Genomic DNA, 22,054 nt, shown 5'->3' with positions numbered 1-22,054 from the left:
TCAGGCAGAGGTTTTCGCGGGCGGGGGGAGGCCAGCAACCATCCGTTTCCAAGGCAGACACGGAGCATTGCGGGGGCGTGGTGTCAAAACGGGGGCATGAGAGCGCAAATGATGGGCGTGATGGGGGTTTGATCGGGGCGGCTGTGTGACATCACATGCAGCTGCTGCGATCAGAAAAATTAATGTGGGCATCCTGCGGGCGCAGCCAAGTGTCGGCAGGAGGCTACCTCAGTTTTTGCAATCAAGCAGAAATTGTGGTGCGATCGCAATATCTGCTTGGTCAAGGGGGGGGGGGGGCAGCGGTCAGCATGCTGGCCGGCCTTACCCCCCAGCATGCGACCGCAAGGATTGCAAATTCTGCTACTTAGCAAAATTTGCAATCCAGCCTGCATCAGGCCCATATTCCTGCATACAGCTTCTACCACTGATTACCAAACGCCATCTTCAAAGACACAAATGAATCCAGATCTGACAATAGTGATTTTGGAGACAAAAAAAAAAAAATCAGAATTTTTGTCTGTTTGTTTTGGCATCACGCAAAAACTGCTGGATGAATCTGAATTGTGTTTCCACTATTGCAGGCATGTCCAAAATCCAGCTTGGGGGCTAATTGCAGCCCATTCTCACATTTCCACTGGCCTGCAGCCTCTGAGCAGCCCTCAGTTCTCAGGCACACTGCCTTAGCAGACCGCTGCATCCCGCCGCACGTACACTCCCCGCCCGTTGCTGTCAACCGTGCTAAACGGTGACTGACAGATATCTTCCCCTCCTCTGCGTACATTATAGGCTGGTCTGCTGATTACCTAATGAGACAGGAGGGCTGGAGTTGCTTCTCTTGCCGAGACAAACCCAGCCCTTCTGTGTATGAATCTATATAAGGAGACACCAGGGAGGATCATCACAGTGGCAATCTTTACTGCAGCTCCTCAGCAGTGTGCGGTGATCAGAGGGCTTAATAAGTTCAGTGCTTCACCCCCTCATAGGTGTTCTGGGCAAAAGCATTTTCACTTGTAAGTAGTTCTCCAATGTGTATCTGGCAGTGCTGTAACTAGACATTTTAGTGCTGTGTGCAAGAAACAGCAATGGCACCCCCCCCCCCCATATTTAAAATAGGGCCAGTGCGTGCGTGCCAAAAAGATAGGGGCATGGGCACAAAATAATAAAGTTCATATTAGCTGCACAGTAGTCCCCATTTAAATTACGCTGCACAGTAGCACCACTTACACACATTATGCCAGGTAGAGACCCTTTTACACATTACAGCAGGTAGAGCTCCCTTTTACACATTACGTCAGGCAGAGCTCTTTTTTACACATTACGGCAGGTTGAGTCCCCTTTTACACACTACAGCAGGTAGAGTCCCCTTTTACACACTATGGCAGGTAGAGTCCCTTTTTACACATTACGGCAGGTTGAGTCCCCTTTTACACATTACGGCAGGTAGAGTCCCCTTTTACACACTACGGCAGGTAGAGTCCCCTTTTACACATCACGGCAGGTTGAGTCCCCTTTTACACATTACGGCAGGTAGAGTCCCCTTTACATATTACGTCAGGCAGAGCTCTTTTTTACACACTACAGCAGGTAGAGTCCCCTTTTACACATTATGGCAGGTAGAGTCCCCTTTTACACATTACGGCAGGTTGAGTCCCCTTTTACACATTACGGCAGGTACAGTCTCCTTTTACACATTACGGCAGGCAGAGCACCCTTTTACACATTACGGCAGGCATACTCATATACATATACACATACAGATACACCAATACACATATACACATAAATACACATATAGATACACATACAGATACACCAATACACATATGCACATACAGATACACCATTAAACATATACACATACAGATACACCATTAAACAAATACAGATACACCAATACACATATACACATAAATAATACACATACAGATACACCATTAAACATATACAAACACAGATACACCATTAAACATATACACATACAGATACACCATTATAATATACACATACAGATACACCATTAAACATGTACAAATACACATACAAAAGCTACGTAAGGGAGCAGGACAGGAGGGAAGAGAGCTGCAGGAAGCTGTGTAGGACCACCTGTTGCTACTACCACCAACCAGAACCTCGGGCACCGCAACCACAACCAGACCTCCCCCACCTACCCTCCCTGGGAGCAACTCACCATCTATCATTCAGTCCTCTGGGCGCCCGCTGCATGCCTTCAGCCCTTCACCATTCTGATCGGCTCCTCTCCCTGGGCGTGTGGCAATAGTGACACGTCACACGCAGGCATGGCAGCAGAACACAGAGTAGCGAGCGCCAAGCAGGAGAGGAGAGAAGACAGAGCGGCACCCGGCATCTCTCCTGAATCTAAGCGTTGACAGTCTGCCGGTGCCGAGAAGTAAATAATTAATTAATTCTCGCGAGCCCCCTGTGAGCTGCCGGCGGCTTTGCCCACACATCGGTAAATCCGCTACTGCCAAGACAGCTGCCTCTGTGGCACCACCATTATGCAGGAGTATATCCCAGGACCAGCTGTTTCTCCCATGGGCAGCTTTACATGGCTTGCTCACGAGTTAGTAGCCCCATACATCTTTTTGTGTTAATCCCTGAAGGAAAAATTGCAAATATTGTTTACAAAGAAATTTTGTGATCAATGTGTACAATATAAATATACATCACACTATTAGATGGAACTGCTGAGCAATAAGAGACATCCACATTAGCAAAGCCGCAGGCAAAAGCTATTAAAAATATTTAATTGTGGAAAGTGCCCTTTTAAGATTGCTGAAAGGACCACAGCAGCAGCAGAGGAAGACACTGGCACAGCAAGAGTTAAGAGAGGACCCTGGTCCAATCACGTGGTCTGAATGTGGAAAGCTGATTAGGCAGCCTGGGAAGGGAGGAGCCTTATGGGAGGAAGACGGAGGAGTAGAGTTGAGACAGGTGGTGCTGGACGCATGCTGAGCGAGAAGCAGAGCAGAACGGATACCTAGAACGAGTGTCAGCCGCAGGATGTTGGGGGGTGATAGCAGCGGGATGCTGCCAGAGTGCCAAGTGCTGGGTGAGAGAGTGTTGAGATATCGCTGTCGGAGACCGGACACTGCCAGGCCTAGTGAGAGGCGCGGATGCCGCGGCCATCTTGTATAGGTGAGGAACCGTAGAAAAATGGTCCAGCAAGTTAAATCCTCCTCTCTAAGGGTGTCATTTAGTACATTGGAAACTGAGTGACCAAAGCCCTGGGCAAGTTTGATTTCTATCTTAAGTGACCATTGTTACCAGCTGTGCAGTGTTAGAAGGGACGGCATAGCGCCATATTCCACAAGCTAACCAAGAGGTTATTAAAGACCACCCTTTTTCCCCCGCATTGATACTGTGAGATATCAAAGACTGAGTTTTATTACAAGTGCAAGGCAGACATTTATTCTGAAAAGACTTTGTAATTTCTGCAAGTATAAGTAAAGCCCTGTGACTGAGAAACTGAGTTTGCTCAACCAAAACCCTCATTGTTAAGCAAGTTACATTTGTCAAGAGACACTACCATTCCTTTGCTAGCTGCACCCTCTTTGGATAGAACTGAGAATATTTGTCACCATCACAACCCAGGTTTTCCCATTACATCTGTGTGCCAATTTCCCACATTGACACATTGTGGCACTACAGATTTCTATCAGAGCTCCAACGTTTATTGCCAGTGAAGATCATTGTACCTTGGCTAGGGAAAACAAGAAAGTTAGTGTTTGTTATTGCTGACTGTATTTTTCATCACTCTTCTCATGACTACATTATAGAATGTGATTCCAATTAGCGTATGCTAGTAACTGTGATTCCAATAATAACATGTTCATCTATGATTTAAATGATAATCTGCTATTATTCTGTGATTTAAATCAATTGTCTTTTGCATATTGAATGATCCTTTGTGGCGTGAACTATAGTCAATTGTCTTCTTGTTGTTCTTCATTAATTCCCAATTCTTTTGTGATTCTTCAAATTTAAAGTTAATTAACCAATCATCTTCGATCCAGAGTTCATTGCAGCTCAATAAAAAGACATCCTGTTGAAACTGCTGACTCACTACTGTTTCGTATTAATCTATCCTGCCTCTCTGAGCATGGCACTACAAGACAAGGTACAGGGAAAAACATTTAAGGAGAAAGATCCATCACATAGCCACCCAACACCTATGATACGTCTCTCAACCACTTAGACATGCTCGGAAGGGTGTTACACTATTATTAGGTTATATTATACTAAACTACCAATCACCAAAAATGAGGACTTGTATTCAAACAATAAAAATAATAAAATTGGATGGCAGGGTAGGCAATACTGTTTTGCCTAGGGTTGCACTAACCCCTAAATCTACCCCTGGCCTTGGTAGCATGTTCTTCTCAACTGTGTTAGCATGCCCAACCCAAAAAAAGGAAAAGTGAATTCTTGCTATTGATGTCCACAGCTCAGCATTATTTAAAATTTGCTGCAATCAGTTCCCTAAATCAAAAATAAATAAATTATTGCTTAGAACCTTAGCTTTCTCGGAGTAGATTTTAAAATGAGAAACCTCACTGACTGGAATAATTGCACTAAACTGGAAAATTAAAGTGTTAGAAATATGTTATTACTGTGCAGAACTCCAATGGACCATCCTTGATTCTGGAAGTTCATATGCGCCAAACTTCACTATTAGTGTGAACATTACCCCCTGCACTAACCCCTGAAAGGTGTCCTTGTAAGAGGTGCGGCGGTGCGTGTGGTGGTGCCTGCTGTCGTGCAGGTGTAGTTTCGGTACTCACCAGGCGCTGCTCTCTCTCACCTTCAGGTACCGGAACCTTCAACGGACCTGGCAATCTTCAGTCGGATCCAGACACGATGACCTAGGTGGAAGGAGATTGCTGAGTGCCGTCCTCCTGACTGTGGACCGAAACGCCCTCCGGAACCGAGGAAAATGTGCTTTCGGGCTAGGTGAGGGTCATCCCAGGCGTACGCCTCAGAGCCCGAATTTCACCTATTGGCACTCTCGCACCAGGTGGAAACTCTACCTTGCAACCGCGTGCAAGGCTCACCGCTCGCCCTGAAGGAAGGGAGACAGATAGGGACGAACACAGAAGGAACACACAGACCGATGTTACTCACCGTCCTACGTCTTGTACTCCGATCTTCTCCACTTACAGGTCCCTGTAAGGAGGCAAAGAGAAAAACAGCCGTGCAGGGCCTAACTCTAACCTAGTGTGCATCCGCTACACTAGCTACATAACAAAGCCCTCAAACTGGCTCAAGTGTGGGTGGTGCAACACAAACTATGCACAAACTCTAAAACAAACAGACACTTTGCCCTGCACGGTAACAACACACATATCAGAGTACAACATCAAACGGTGCGGTTCCTTTAGATCCCTACCTGCACTCTGGGGGGGTGGACGCCGCACAGCCTACCCACCTCCTGTAACTTCCCTTATGTGGGGCTCAGGCCAAACGAGCCTGCCTACCTAAACACCCTGGGGTGGACTGGACCTAGTGCCCAGTGCCACCTTTATTCACCTTGGGGGGGGCACTTACTCACTGGGCCTAGCGCCCCCTGACTGCGCACAGGCCGGAGGCCTGACTTCACCCACGGGCCTAGTGCCCGCCTAACTCGTCACTCATGGGTGACCTGGGCCTGGTGCCCAGGGTCACCTTATATTACCCTACTTGGCCAAAGTACACTAGGGCCTAATGCCCTCTAATGTCCCCACAGGCCTATTGCCTGGATTGCCCCGGGCCTAGTGCCCGCCTACTGCGCCGCTTAGGCTGGGTATGTTGCCCCTTTTCTCCGGACCGGGCCACGGGTCGGGGGGGAACCCCGACTACGCGCAGCCTCGGACCCAGAGGAGCCGATCAAATATACCCACGGGCCGGGAGGGCCCGACTGAATGCCCACAGGCCGGAAGGGCCTGACTTTACCCACGGGCCTAATGCCCGAACACCCGGTGGTCTAGGGAGGAACGGGTACAGGGGCACCTGAGAAGGGCCTACCTGACCCGCTGGGAGAGGCACCAGGGGGGAGCTTCGTCAGCTCCCTTACTTTCCACCCCTGGTGACCTCTCCGGCGCTCTTTTTCAATCTTCGGCCGCTGGCCCGTCCTGGCCAGCGGCGCCGCCGTCGCCTCGCCGCGTCCAGCCACGCCCAGCCGCCGCTGGACATCTCCTTCGCCGAGCCTGGAGTCTTCTGGCCTCTTCCGCGGCCACCCGAGCTCTTCTGCGCTCTTCCGCGAGCCCTCCGTCCTCGGCTCCCGCCCGGCGTCTCCTTCGCGCTCCCGCGCGCCGTCTTCTTTTGCTCCCGCCCGGCGTCTGACGTCAGACGCTGGGGGCGGGGCCTGTGACGCGGCGATCGCCGTTTTGGCTCGTCACGCCCGCTTCTGATTGGCCGGCGCCCCGCGAGCCGCGATTGGCTCGCGGACGGCGCCGGATTAAAAAAAACGCGGGCGACGCTTCTGATTGGCGGCCAGAACGGCGCCAAGTTTAAAGCGCCGCTGACAGCCTGGTGCAGGGAAACATCCGATCCCTGCACCAGACACCCGCCGCCGCACACCCAGCGCTGGGGACGGACAAGCTGCCCCAGCGCTGTCCACAGCCAGGGACAGCACCACTGATGTGCCCACAGGGCACATCTCTACATCCTTGTATATCTCAAAGTCAAAAAAGACAAAGTCATTGGTCAGGACATCGGTTGCGGGGTTATGATAAAGTGCAATGATTCCTCAGCGGAAGCCAACACTAATGAAGCAGCACACTTTCATAAAAGACCAGGGTGGTCATTCCGAGTTGTTCGCTCACTAGCTACTTTTTAAGCAGCATTGCAAACGCTAGGCCGCCGCCCTCTGGGAGTGTATCTTAGCTTAGCAGAAGTAAGAACGAAAGATTAGCAGATCTGCTAATAAATATTTTCTTGCAGTTTCTGAGTAGCTCCAGACCTACTCCTAGATTGCGATCAGCTCAGTCCGTTTAGTTCCTGGTTTGACATCACAAACACGCCCTGCGTTCGGCCAGCCACTCCCCCGTTTCTCCAGACACTCCCGCATTTTTCCCTGACACGCCTGCGTTTTTTAGCACACTCCCGGGAAACGCTCAGTTACCACCCAGAAACGACCCTTTCCTGTCAATCATTCACCGATCAGCAGTGCGACTGAAAAGCGCCGCAAGAACACCAGCAAATCTACTAAGTTTTGTGTTAAATAACTTAGCGCATGCGCTCTGCATACCATGCGCATGCGCATTTACCAACAAATCGCAGCATAGTGAAAATCGTCAACGAGCGAACAACTCGGAATGACCACCCAGAACAACTAGATGAATGCTTTCTTGTTATCTAAAGCCAACTAGTTGGATGGTTAGAAAGTTAATCTTAAGGTGTATGGTCAGCTTTAGTTACACTTACAGTGCAAAGTGCTTCACTAAATCCAGCGTTGATGTTGGTGAACTGGAGGATCGCTACTGTATGGTCTTTTACAGTGGGATTTGGTGAAGATCAGGAGCCTATAGGCTGAATCATGAACAAAAGCTTGGTGGGAGCAGGAATATATGAATATGGCAGTGCCAGTACTGGAAGGATCTGGATCTCAAAAGCACTATAGTACATATCTATGTATTTGATTTATTTATACTATAAAACAGTAAAGCCAATGGTCTGGGAAATCTGCAGGGTCCTGCATGCTTTCACCGTGCACCCCATGTGAGAGCCCGGCGGCGGCAGGAACCGGGTGCACCATGCACCCCATGTGAGAGCCCGACGGCCGCAGGAAAAAGAACAAGGAGCACCGCGGGAGTCCGGCAGCAGCAGGGACGAGTGCCGGGCGCATCGCACCTGGGCGCCCGGCGGTAGTGCAGCAGGCTGGCCACTTCCTCCGCCTCCTGCTGCACTCAGCTGTCCTGTCCTGACATCTATGCGGCGCCAGCGGCTACGAGTATGCCTGCCAGTGCCGAGGGGATCCTGGAGCGCTGCAGATCGGATCGGTAAAGATCCGACCTGTGGCGGATGGCAGGGGGCCCTTTTAGAAAGGGGGGCCCGGGTTACTTACCCCCAGCAACCCCCCCTTAATCCGGCTCTGGTGCAGGAGGCTGTGGGTGGCAGCACGTGGAAGCGGCGGTGCGGAGCTGGAGGCTGTGGGTGGCAGCGCGTGGGAGGCAGCGGTGATGCGAAGGAGACAGCGGGCGGCGGTGGATTTTGGCGCGGCTCTGGTCTGCCCGACTGCAGCTATATCAAATCTGCCACAGACCGCAGCTAATCAGATTGGCTACGGTTCAATAGCACAGAATTTAAATACTGTGGCAGCGGGGGTCTGTGCTCGAAGTGGCGGTATGCCATACCAGCGTATGCCAGCCCACTTTGAACACTGTATGTATATATATATACACACACATACACATATACATATGTATATATATATATATATATATATACATAGATATATATATATACATACATATATACACATACAGTATACTGTATATATACATATATACACATAGATATATACATATATAAATATATATATACACACATGCATACACATATATATATATACACACACATATATATATATATATATATATATATATATATATACACTGCTCAAAAAAATAAAGGGAACACTAAAATAACACATCCTAGATCTGATTGAATGAAATATTCTTATGAAATACTTTGTTCTTTACATAGTTGAATGTGCTGACAACAAAATCACACAAAAATTATCAATGGAAATCAAATTTATTAACCCATGGAGGTCTGGATTTGGAGACACCCTCAATATTAAAGTGGAAAAACACACTACAGGCTGATCCAACTTTGATGTAATGTCCTTAAAACAAGTCAAAATGAGGCTCAGTAGTGTGTGTGGCCTCCACGTGCCTGTATGACCTCCCTACAACACCTGGGCATGCTCCTGATGAGGTGGCGGATGGTCTCCTGAGGGATCTCCTCCCAGACCTGGACTAAAGCATCCGCCAACTCCTGGACAGTCTGTGGTGCAACGTGGCGTTGGTGGATGGAGTGAGACATGATGTCTCAGATGTGCTCAATTGGATTCAGGTCTGGGGAACGGGCGGGCCAGTCCATAGCATCAATGCCTTCATCTTGCAGGAACTGCTGACACACTCCAGCCACATGAGGTCTAGCATTGTCTTGCATTAGGAGGAACCCAGGGCCAACCACACCAGCATATGGTCTCACAAGGGGTCTGAGGATCTCATCTCGGTACCTAATGGCAGTCAGGCTACCTCTGGCGAACACATGGAGGGCTGTGCGGCCCCCCAAAGAAATGCCACCCCACACCATTACTGACCCACTGCCAAACCAGTCATGCTGGAGGATGTTGCAGGCAGCATTACGTTCTCCTTGGCGTCTCCAGACTGTCACGTCTGTCACATGTGCTCAGTGAGAACCTGCTTTCATCTGTGAAGAGCACAGGACGCCAGTGGCGAATTTGCCAATCTTGGTGTTCTCTGGCAAATGCCAAACGTCCTGCACGGTGTTGGGCTGTAAGCACAACCCCCACCTGTGGACGTCGGGCCCTCATACCACCCTCATGGAGTCTGTTTCTGATTGTTTGAGTAGACACATGCACATTTGTGGCTTGCTGGAGGTCATTTTGCAGGGCTCTGGCAGTGCTCCTCCTGTTCCTCCTTGCACAAAGGCGGAGGTAGCGGTCCTGCTGCTGGGTTGTGGCCCTCCTACGGCCTCCTCCACGTCTCCTGATGCACTGGCCTGTCTCCTGGTAGCGCCTCCATGCTCTGGACACTACGCTGACAGACACAGCAAACCTTCTTGCTACAGCTCGCATTGATGTGCCATCCTGGATGAGCTGCACTACCTGAGCCACTTGTGTGGGTTGTAGGGAGGTCATACAGGCACGTGGAGGCCACACACACTACTGAGCCTCATTTTGACTTGTTTTAAGGACATTACATCAAAGTTGGATCAGCCTGTAGTGTGTTTTTCCACTTTAATATTGAGGGTGACTCCAAATCCAGACCTCCATGGGTTAATACATTTGATTTCCATTGATAATTTTTGTGTGATTTTGTTGTCGGCACATTCAACTATGTAAAGAACAAAGTATTTAATAAGAATATTTCATTCATTCAGATCTAGGATGTGTTATTTTAGTGTTCCCTTTATTTTTTTGAGCAGTGTGTATATATATATATATATATATATATAAAAATAAATGAGATAACCTAGAACCTAATACAGCTAGCCTTACTGTTTGTTTTTCCCTCTGCTGCTGGTGGGCTCTACTGTACAATAGGGATGCTGGCTCCACGGTCCACACACCGTCCTCTTTGATTCCGGCAGCCTGCGCGCCCAGCCAATGACTGAGCCGCAGGCTGCTGCTCCACAGATTATTGGACAGCTGAGCCGTCGCTTAGCTGTCCTTCCTGTTCACGCTCCCAGTGTGCGGCGCCAGCATTTTAATGCTTTGGTGAGCCGCGATCCGCCGGGGGACATATCTCAGCCGCTGCCGTGCATGTGGAGCGGCTGCGCTGGGAGCGCTACACCGCAGTTCGGACCAGAGATCTGAACTGCGGTGGTGGGGGGCCCTTTTGAAAAAGGGGGCCCGGGGTACTTATCCCCGGGGCCCCCCTCTTAATCCGGCCCTGTGTCTGTGTGTGTTTGCCGGTTCCCAGTAATGAGTGGGGGCATGGCCAATGAAGGGGCGTGGCCAGAGCACAAAAAATTGGGGAAAAACCCTGACATGCGGTCGCGAAGCGGATGTGTGTCGCACAGTGGGGGAGCCGTTGTCAGAACTGGTGGTTGGCAGCGCAGGGAACGGTGCGATCGCTCTCCTTCCTTTCAACACGGGAGAGAGGACTGGCCACCGCTGAGCTACCTGTCACCCTAGCACACGCCAGCATCTGCTATGGGAGAGACGCTGCTGCAGCGGCGGCCAGTCCTCTCTCCCCACCCGACATGCGGCTGTGAGCAACAAGGAAGGGGGAGGGCAGTGGGACCAGGGCCAGGTAGAGAGTACCCTCCACCCCCTCTTGGCGCCACTGTGTGTGTGTTTGTGGCATCCGTAGTGAGGGTGGGGACAGGGCTGTGTGTGTGTGTGTGGCATCTGTAGCGAGTGTGGGGACAGGACTGTGTGTGTTTGTTACATTGAATAGGGGGTCACAGACTCCCAGCACCCTGGCCCACCCCCATGTGTGCCTCCCCAGCCACTGACCTCACCGCACGTCACTGTGCAATACACAGCCACCCACTCACCTCCTCCCACACAGTCTCCGGCAAGAATCACTCACTTGACACGTTGTTATTGGCGCAGTGGTGCGTGTTCCCGGGGACCCGCCCATTTTAGAAAAGTGAAACCCCTGCCCCCAAAACTGGGTAAAATATGCACCATAGCATGTTTTTGCAATCACTGCTTAAGTGTTTTGGCCACATTTATATTGAATCCTATAATATCCTATATTTTTCTAGATAAGGGAACGTTATAGGGACTACAACTTAGTGCGTGGGCCTCCTAGCACTTTGAATGTACACTGCAAAAGCCTTTGTTTTGTATCAGTGCCCTTGAATGGTCCTCCATATGAGCTATGAAGTGTAAATCTACTCTTCAATCTCCTATGCACACATGTGTGCAGAAATATGTTATATGGCATGCAAAGTTTTTATTTTATTCCTCTTAAAACATTAGTGAGTATTAATGTCCTCAAAATACAGGGATTTGAAAAAACGACCGTTCTGATATTTTATATATGTGAAAAAAAAATGTTCACAAAGATGCAGATAAATTGGTCACAGCTTCAAAAGCTTGATTTCTTTGGAGGTGGTACGAAATGGCCCATAAAATATCATAATAAATGCAAACATAATGTGAATATACTGATAGGTATCACACGTTGTTAATAATCTACAATTAAAATATGTTCTGTATGAAATAAAACATTTCTGCCAAGTTCTATAAAACAGTTTTAAATGAGCCTCGCATTTTTTGACAAACAGCAAAACTCATAAAACTAACAGCTTCGGAGTTTGGCTTTCATTGGAAAATAAACAGGCACCTTTTTCTTTTTTTCTTTTTCCAGGTCGACTAAATTTCAGTGAGAAATAACTCAAAGACATGTCCATCTGCTTCAAATAATTTTTAATTTCCTTTTCTGTCTTTGTCCCATTAGCTATTCCACTGAGACTTCTGCTAAATTCTTTCATTTAGTTTATTCCATCTGTATCCAATTACACTGGGTCCTAACAGAGCAAAATATATTGTTTTATCGTCATTTTCAAACATCACCTTAGCCAGGTGTAGCATTATGTAACTACAAGTGTGCTTACCCTGGAAATGGTGCGTCTTCCCTTCACAAGCCTTCAATACCCTTACATATGGCACTTTCCTATTGTAAACCACACAAACAAGCTATTTTCACCTTTAAAAAAAAATCTTAATTTTTTTTTTGTTTAAGGATCATGAAGAATAGTTACCAAATTTGCTACCAACATGCAGCTACACATCACCAATCTCAAAGCACTATGGTATAAGATCAAAATGGACTGAAATTTTATAATTTTAGCTTAAGGAATAGGGATGAGCAAACAGTAGAAGAAAAAGGTGGCTCTTGTGTGGGCGCACGCTTAACAGCTAGGTAAAATACCATGGAATCATGAACAGATAAAACAGGAAAAAGTTTTATCTGTTCATGATTCCATGGTATTTACCTAGCTGTTAAGAGTGCGCCCACACAAGAGCCTTCTTCTTCTTCTTCTTCTTCTTCTACCGTTTGTTAATGTATTTACTACTGGCTCAGGGCACACCACCAAGTTAAAGATACCAAAGGAACTCATTCCTGTGTGGGACTCTGTTATTCTTGGTTATATTTTATTCTATAATTGGATCCAAAAAGACTTGTGCGGAATCACAATCCCTCTCTTTCGAGGAATAGGGATGAGTTAAGTGAACTAAGGGGATGGCTGAGGTTCACAATGGGATACATACAGGTAGTAGAGAAGTGACCTCAGATGGTAGTTTGCAAGGGTCCATTATCTACACACAGCTTGTCTGCTTTGAGCAGAATTGTTAACTATATGTATGAAATGGAGTAAACTTTGACTCAATTTCTGACTACAGTGTTTGTGTAACAAGAACAGTGGCTTCAGACTTCAGGCTGTGAATACAGAAGGGGCAAAGGGACCAGTCACGGCAGACTGGGTGCAACATGTGTTGGCCAGTCAGGGCCCCCATCGCATCTTAGTTGTTCACTCCCTCGGAGGGTTCAGCGCTGTATTCGGAGCTATCCCCCTGGGGGAAACAGTCTTGAGTCAACAGGGACCTGGCCTAGAATGCACAAAGTCATCATAAATACTGTATACAGTACTGCGCCAGACAGGCTGGCCAGGAGAGACTTGTCCGTGGAAAGGAGCATGGAGGAGTGTAACTGTGCTGAAAGCAAATCTAGCCATAAAAGGACAACTACAGGTTGGGGAATATCAAGAGGAGAAAGGGCACTAGTTGTACTTGAGTGTGTCTACAATCTATGAAGTAAATGTCACTTAGTTGTGGAGCAAAGGAAAACCAAAGTTTGGAGAACTCCAACAGTGACTGGGGCCTCAGCCCATGGATTAAACATAGCCAGATGAGCAGACATGGCTATCTGGTCCACACGGGTGTAGTATGGTATCCCGTCGGCCAGCATACTGGCACCGGGATCCCGACCGCCGGCATACAGACAGCTGGGCGAGCGCAGTTGAGCCGCTTGTGGGCTACACGCGCCATGCTATTTATTCTTCCTCCAGGGGGGATCTGGACCCCCAAGAGGGAGAATAGTTGTCGGTATGCCGGGTGTCGGGATTCCGGCGCTGGTATACTGAGCGCTGGGATCCCAACAGCCGGCATACTGAATACCACCTGGTCCACACAGTTCCCAAGTATATTATTGCATAGATACACTGGGGGGCCGCGGGGTGAGAGAAAAACAGAGTAGCAGCATTAGCACTACATAATCTATCTGAAGATTCTATAACCCATCTATATTAAGGGCATTGCCACAGATTGCCCTGGTAGAATCCGCTTGTTATCAGTTTCTGAGAAGTGGTCAGTGCCTGTGAGTGCAACAGAAGAGTGTGGGGCATTGTAGGCAAGAATGCACTTGGATTGATTCAATGGTTTGGGATTCTGGGGAAATCTCTGGCCAAGGGGAGGTTTTCCTCACAACTTCCTGTTCATGGGCTTAAGGGGCTCCCAATTATGCTATTAAGTTGTGCTCAGTGGAGCAGCTTGTTAGTGCGAAATAAATAATAACTTTCAAATTCATCAATGAAGTTCTCTGGCATAAAAATTTATTTAATTTTGCAAATATGCAATAATAAATTTTGCAGGAATGGCAGGCTTGTTAAACATTGAAGGTACTGTGCATAAAATTACTACGAATCATCTGTGATCTCTCCTTAACAACAAGGATCATCACATGAAATAGGTTGGGTTCGGGTGACCGGTGTTTGGGGTCCTGCCGGTCACCATACTGACGCCTGGATCCCGAGCTTTAGATTGCCGTCGGGATTGGAGGGCGGTGGGGGGGGAGGGGGGGGGGGGGCTCGGTGGTTCTATTCACCCTCTATGTGGAGGATTCAAATGTTTGAAAAGTCAGTTGGGTGTCTGTTTTTTCCTATTAGAGGTTTTTTTTCCTATTAGAGGTTTTTTTACTTTTTTTGGTGTCGTTTTCTTCGTAAAGTGACGGGGAGCCCCAATTACTGCACCGTGTCCCCACACATGGCTCGCGGCTTTGGGCAAGGTTCATCGCTCCGGTACTGCTGCGCTCGGCACAGGTTACTATTCCCAATCGTAGTCCATGTGGATCGTAAAGTATGAAAAAAAAACCCATGTCAACCTTTTTCCATGTCGACCTAATGCATGTCGACCTAATGCATGTCGACCTAATGACTGTCGACCTAAGTGTGGTTGACCTAATGACCGTATCCCGACACAAACAAGATCAGTAATGGATGATGAAAAACAGGATTTTGATACCTACCGGTAAATCCTTTTCTCCTAGTCCGTAGAGGATGCTGGGGTCCACTTCATGACCATGGGGTATAGACGGTTCCGCAGGAGCCATGGGCACTCTTAAGACTTTTCAATTGGTGTGAACTGGCTCCTCCCTCTATGCCCCTCCTCCAGACCTCAGTTATAGGAACTGTGCCCAGGGAGACGGACTTTCGAGGAAAGGATTTACCTTAAACTAGTGGTGAGATACATACCAGCTCACACCTCAACCATGCCGCACAACATGGCATTCAACAGAACACACGCCAACAGGCATGAACCAATTACAGCAACATGCTGAAACTAATATAACACAACTTGTGTAACTCTAATAACAAAACTGCAGATAAAGTACGCACTGGGACGGGCGCTCAGCATCCTCTACGGACTAGGAGAAAAGGATTTACCGGTAGGTATCAAAATCCTGTTTTCTCATACGTCCTAGAGGATGCTGGGCTCCACTTCATGACCATGGGGTTTATACCAAAGCTCCAGTACGGGCGGGAGAGTGCGGATGACCCTGCAGCACCGATTGACCGAACTTGAGGTCATCATCGGCCAAGGTGTCAAACTTGTAGAATTTAGCAAATGTGTTTGACCCCGACCAAGTAGCTGCTCGGCAAAGATGCAATGCCGAGACCCCCCGGGCAGCTGCCCAGGATGAGCCCACCTTCCTAGTGGAATGGGCCTTCACCGACGTCGGTAACGGCAATCCAGCCGTAGTATGAGCATGCTGAATCGTACTTCTGATCCAATGCGCAATAGTCTGCTTGGAAGCAAGACACCCAATCTTGTTGGGAGCATACAGGACAAACAAAGGGGTATATTTACTAAAATTCGTAATTTTCAGAATTAGGTTGAAGGTTAAACACGAATGACATCGGGAGTGTTAATTTGCAACTTTTTTTTTTTTTACGACTAATTTATTATGCTTTCTTATTTTGTGTTTTCGTACTTTCCGATGTCGATGTTATTCGTATTTTTTTCAATGTGGATTTGGAGTTGGTGATTTGTTGGGAGGTTTTGGAGATTTTTGGCGATTGTTGAGTGCTGTATTGTGTGTGTAAGTAGTCTTGTGATACTTGTGTAGTTGCTTTAAAGTTTGTTTCATTTTTCGTGTTTTTTTTTTTTATTTACAGTCTCTTGTCATTGTTTGTTGGTGTGTGTGTGTGTGTGTGTGTGTGTGTGTGTGTGTGTGTGTGTGTGTGTGGGGTGGTAGTGGAGGAGTGTGTTTTGTGTTGCTTTTTTCTCAGTGTTATTTGTTATTTGTCATTATTATGTCCCAGTCAGAGGTGAGTGAGAGGGAGGAGGTGAGTGAGGTGGAGGAGGTGAGTGAGGGGGAGGAGATGAGCGAGGTGGAGGAGGTTAGTGAGGTGGAGGAGGAGGGTTAGGTTGGTGCTGTGGCCTCCAGTGAGAGTGACAGTGATGGTGCTGTTGCTCCGCAGCCACGCACCACTACCAAGACGGGCCGCAATGTTAAATTTAGCTATGCGGAAAATATGGCTTTGGTGCATGAGTTGATGCGCCATCATCGCCAGCTGTTTGGGCGTGATGCGGCCAAGGTTCCTTCACGCAGGAAAACTGTTCTGTGGGGGAAGGTAGTAGCGGCAGTAAACAGTGAGGGTGTGGTGAAGAGGACCGAGGACACGTGTTGGAAGAGATTCTACGACATCAAGCTTCGTGTCAAGGCAAAGATGGCAAAGGAGGCTAAGTCAGCCAGGCAAACAGGGGGTGGCCATCCCTTTATAGCGTCTTATCGGGAATGGGAGGAACCTGTGCGGACCTTTATTCCGCATGAAGTTGTTGGTGCCACTAATGTCCAGGATTCGGATCGTCCTAGGCAGGATGGTATTTTTGCTGAATTGTGTTTTATATTTGCATATGTGTTTGTGCCCTATTAGTATTTGATTAATTATATTTTATTTGTAATATAGTTATATGTTTAAACGATCTTTGATATTTGTGTATTTTATTTTAGGATCTTGTCTTTGTATAGTGAAGTGTTTAGATGTTATGGGACTTCAGCTTTTATTTTGTGTGTTTTTTTTTACATTTTGTAAGATGTGAGTTCTTCCCTGTATGGTTTCATTTTTAAAGGCTCATTAGTTACGTGTGAGTCACGTGTTGTGTTTTTTTTTATTTTTGTAGGTTGGTGTTTTATTTGGTTAATGTATGTTGTTATTTTGCGGCCTTTGTGGACAATATGTTGTTAGTCTAGCTGGCTAAGTATTGTCTTTTCCTTTTATAACCACTTTGCCTTTAATTTTTTTGGCCTATTCATTTGAATTTTTTTTATTTTTTGGGGGTTTTAATGGCACAAAAAAAACAAAAAAACCTGGTTGTATATTGAGCTGTTGGCCATGGAAAAATAAACACCTTGGACTATGTTTTTGTCTTTGGAAATGGTACCTCATTAGACTAGACACAAACAATGAAGCAACCCATTATGTTTTGAGTTATTGCTTTTAAAGTTTACTCTTAGGGGTATATGCAATTACCGGCGAATCGCGGCAATTTTTCGCCCGTTTTTTAATTCGACACAATTCGACCGTCGAATTCCGGCAAGTGGGTGCCGAAATTCAACATACTCAATAAAAAACGGATTCGACAGTCCCGCTGTCGAAAAACGTCCGATTTGACGGATTTTGATCCGATTTTTAAAAAGCGGGAAAAAACGGGAAAAAACCCGAAAAAAAATTGCGTGGGGTCCCCCCTCCTAAGCATAACCAGCCTCAAGCTCTTCGAGCCGGTTCTGGTTCTAAAAATCCGGGGGGAAAACTGACAGGGGATCCCCCGTATTTTTAAAACCAGCACCGGGCTCTGCGCCTGGTGCTGGTGCAAAAAATATGGGGGACAAAAAGAGTAGGGGTCCCCCGTATTTTTTACACCAGCATCGGGCTCCACTAGCTGGACAGATAATGCCACAGCCGGGGGTCACTTTTATACAGCGCCCTGCGGCCGTGGCATTAAATATCCAACTAGTCACCCCTGGCCGGGGTACCCTGGGGGAGTGGGGACCCCTTCAATCAAGGGGTTCCCCCCCCAGCCACCCAAGGGCCAGGGGTGAAGCCCGAGACTGTCCCCCCCATCCAAGGGCTGCGGATGGGGGGCTGATAGCCTTGAGAAAAATGAAAGAATAGTGTTTTTTTCAGTAGTACTACAAGTCCCAGCAAGCCTCCCCCGCAAACTGGTACTTGGAGAACCACAAGTACCAGCATGCGGGAGAAAAACGGGCCCGCTGGTACCTGTAGTTCTACTGGAAAAAAAATACCAAAATAAAAACAGGAGACACACACCGTGAAAGTAAAACTTTATTTCATACAGGCCGACACATACATACTTACCTATGTTGACCCGCCGACTGCCACGCCCCCCTCGTTACTGAAGAATCCGGGGTACCTGTGAAAAAAATTATACTCACCTGATCCAGTGTCCAGATTATAATCCACGTACTTGGCAAAAAAAAAAAAAACGAACACCAGAACCAGGCGGTCTGAAAGGGGTCCCATGTTTACACATGGGACCCCTTTCCCCGAATGCAGAGACCCCCCCCGTGACTGCTGTCACAGCAAGGTCTCTTCAGCCAATCAGCGAGCGCAACGTCCTGGCACGTCTGAGCTGTCAGACAGCGCATCGCAAAGCCTCTCCATTATATTCAATGGTGGGAACTTTGCGGTCAGCGGTGAGGTCACCCGCGGTCAGCGGCTGACCGCGGGTAACCCCACCGCTGACCGCAAAGTTCCCACCATTGAAACTAATAGAGGGAGCTGTGCGATGCGCTGTCTGCCAGCAGACGCGCATACAGCCAATCAGGAGAGTGCCACGAAGTAGCGCTTCCTGATTGGCTTAAGAGACCTTTCTGTGACAGCAGTCACGGGGGGGTCTCTGCATTCGGGGAAAGGGGTCCCATGTGTAAACATTTCAGTCCGTTTGGTCCGGGTGTTCGTTTTGTTGTTTTGCCAAGTACAAGGATTATTTTAAAAGATCCGGACACTGGATTGAGGTGAGTATAATTTTATTCACAGGTACACCGTGGATTCTACTTGGACAAGTGGACAGAGGTCGTCGTGTGAACATAGGTAAGTATGTGTGTGTGTCGACATGTGTGAAATAAAGTTTTACTCTCACGGTGTGCGTGTCCTGTTTTTATTTGGGTATTTTTTTCCAGTAGAACTACAGGTACCAGCGGGCCTGTTTTTCTCCCGCATGCTGGTACTTGTGGTTCTCCAAGTACCAGCTTGCAGGGGAGGCTTGCTGGGACTTGTAGTACTACTGGAAAAAAACAATATTCTTTCAATTTTCTCAAGGCTATCAGCCCCCCATCCGCAGCCCTTGGATGGGGGGGGGCAGCCTCGGGCTTCACCCCTGGCCCTTGGGTGGCTGGGGGGGACACCCCTTGATTGAAGGGGTCCCCACTCCCCCAGGGTACCCCGGCCAGCGGTGACTAGTTGGGTATTTAATGCCACGGCCGCAGGGCGCTGTATAAAAGTGACCCCCGGCTGTGGCATTATCTGTCCAGCTAGTGGAGCCCGATGCTGGTGTAAAAAATACGGGGGGCCCCTACACTTTTTGTCCCCCGTATTTTTTGCACCAGCACCAGGCGCAGAGCCCGGTGCTGGTTTTAAAAATACGGGGGATCCCCTGTCAGTTTTTTACTCGGATTTTTAGAACCAGGACCGGCTCCAAGAGCCCGAGGCTGGTTATGCTTAGGAGGGGGGACCCCACGCAATTTTTTTTCTGATTTTTAACATTCCGTTTAAAAAATAAAAAAAATAAAAATAATATTTTTAAAAATATATAAATAATACTTGTGCCTCCAAAATAGACAAACCAAGTACCTAATGCCTTCTAATATAAATAGATATGCTATTACCAATAAAAAACACACAAAAAAAAACATGTTTTTAAAAAATGTTATTAGATTCCGCCAGCAAAGTGTGGCGGATTGAAAATGATGAATTTACTGTCTAAAAGCACTGTTGTCGAATTTACAAACTTCAATTGAATATACTTTTGTCGAATTGCCGCATTTGTACCATTGCAGAAATGTCGAATTTGACAAATGTCGAATTTCAAAAAGTCGAATTTGGAAAGTCCGTTTTTTTGACGAAAAGTACTGAATTGCATTGTCGAATTTTTTTTTGGGGTGAAAATGTCCCGTTTTTCGACATTTTCGGGAATTCGACCGCAATTGCATATACCCCATAATGGTAATCATATGGACATATCACAAAATGTTCCTGCTTACAAAATGAAACAATGTCAATAATGGGAATAAACAAAAACTTTACATTTTTACAGTATGAAAGCAAGCCACCACTTTCAGGACACAAGCAACACTGGCTAGAGCTGTGGATGCTGGCGATACAGGTAAGCATAAATTGACATCACTGAATGTGCCCAAAACAAAATTACCAAACATTCTAATGTTTGATTTATCCCATAGGAACTTCTACATCGCAACACAGTCCACAAAGACGTCCTTCACAGGGGTCTGGCAGCCACACGAACAGGCCTAGCAAGAGACGTCGTCCTGATGTGGCACCAACACCAGCATTAAGCCCACCCCAACGTCATATCCCGACTGTGTTGGCTCAGCCACCAGAACACATTTTGGAGAGTCCACAATCCCCGGAACCACAATCCCCTCAGCTGTCTGGTAAGAAAACAAAACACAAACAAAATTAAACTTACTTACACACTGTTTTTGCACACAAAATACAGAACTCAAAAAATAACAAATAAACCTAGTTCTGGCCCACAGCAGGAAGCACATGGCTTGCAAAATTAAAAGGTTTCAATCTCCTCTTTTCAAATTGCGTAAATTTAGAGTGTTCTCTTGCCCCTTACAGTAGTATTGTGTTTAAAAAATTTTAAATGTTTAAAAAAAATGATTGTTTGAGCTAGATTCACACCCTTTCACAATGTTGAGTGTATTCATATAGTGATTTAGTGTTTTCTATTTTAATGCAAGTACCATATGGCGGATGTAAATTCTAATTTGTGGTTTGTGGTCACTTTGTAGCTCGGTGTGTTTGTCAAGTAAGTGTGGGCTTTGTCAAACATTAGAGATGAGCGGGTTCGGTTTCTCTGAATCCGAACCCGCCCGAACTTCATGGTTTTTTTCACGGGTCCGAGCAGACTCGGATCCTCCCGCCTTGCTCGGTTAACCCGAGCGCGCCCGAACGTCATCATGACGCTGTCGGATTCTCGCGAGACTCGGATTCTATATAAGGAGCCGCGCGTCGCCGCCATTTTCACACGTGCATTGAGATTGATAGGGAGAGGACGTGGCTGGCGTCCTCTCCATTTAGATTAGAAGAGAGAGAGAGAGAGAGAGATTGACCTGATTTACTGGAGCTTAGGAGTACTGTAGAAGTGTAGAGAGTGCAGAGTTTACTAGTGACTGACCACAGTGACCACCAGACAGTGCAGTTTTATTTAATATATCCGTTCTCTGCCTGAAAAAAACGATACACACAGTGACTCAGTCACATACCATATCTGTGTGCACTGCTCAGCCCAGTGTGCTGCATCATCTATGTATATATATCTGACTGTGCTCAGCTCACACAGCTTATAATTGTGGGGGAGACTGGGGAGCACTGCAGTGCCAGTTATAGGTTATAGCAGGAGCCAGGAGTACATATTATATTAAAATTAAACAGTGCACACTTTTGCTGCAGGAGTGCCACTGCCAGTGTGACTGACCAGTGACCTGACCACACTGACCACCAGTATAGTTAGTAGTATACTATATTGTGATTGCCTGAAAAAGTTAAACACTCGTCGTGTGACTTCACTTGTGTGGTGTTTTTTTTTTATTCTATAAAAAACTCATTCTGCTGACAGACAGTGTCCAGCAGGTCCGTCATTATATAATATATACCTGTCCGGCTGCAGTAGTGATATATAAATATTTTTTATATCATTATTTATCATCCAGTCGCAGCAGACACAGTACGGTAGTTCACGGCTGTAGCTACCTCTGTGTCGGCACTCGGCAGTCCATCCATAATTGTATACCACCTA

Source organism: Pseudophryne corroboree, chromosome 3 (genome assembly GCF_028390025.1).
Source record: "Pseudophryne corroboree isolate aPseCor3 chromosome 3, aPseCor3.hap2, whole genome shotgun sequence".
Classification (NCBI taxonomy): Eukaryota; Metazoa; Chordata; class Amphibia; order Anura; family Myobatrachidae; genus Pseudophryne; species Pseudophryne corroboree.
Note: the sequence above shows the minus strand (reverse complement) of the source record.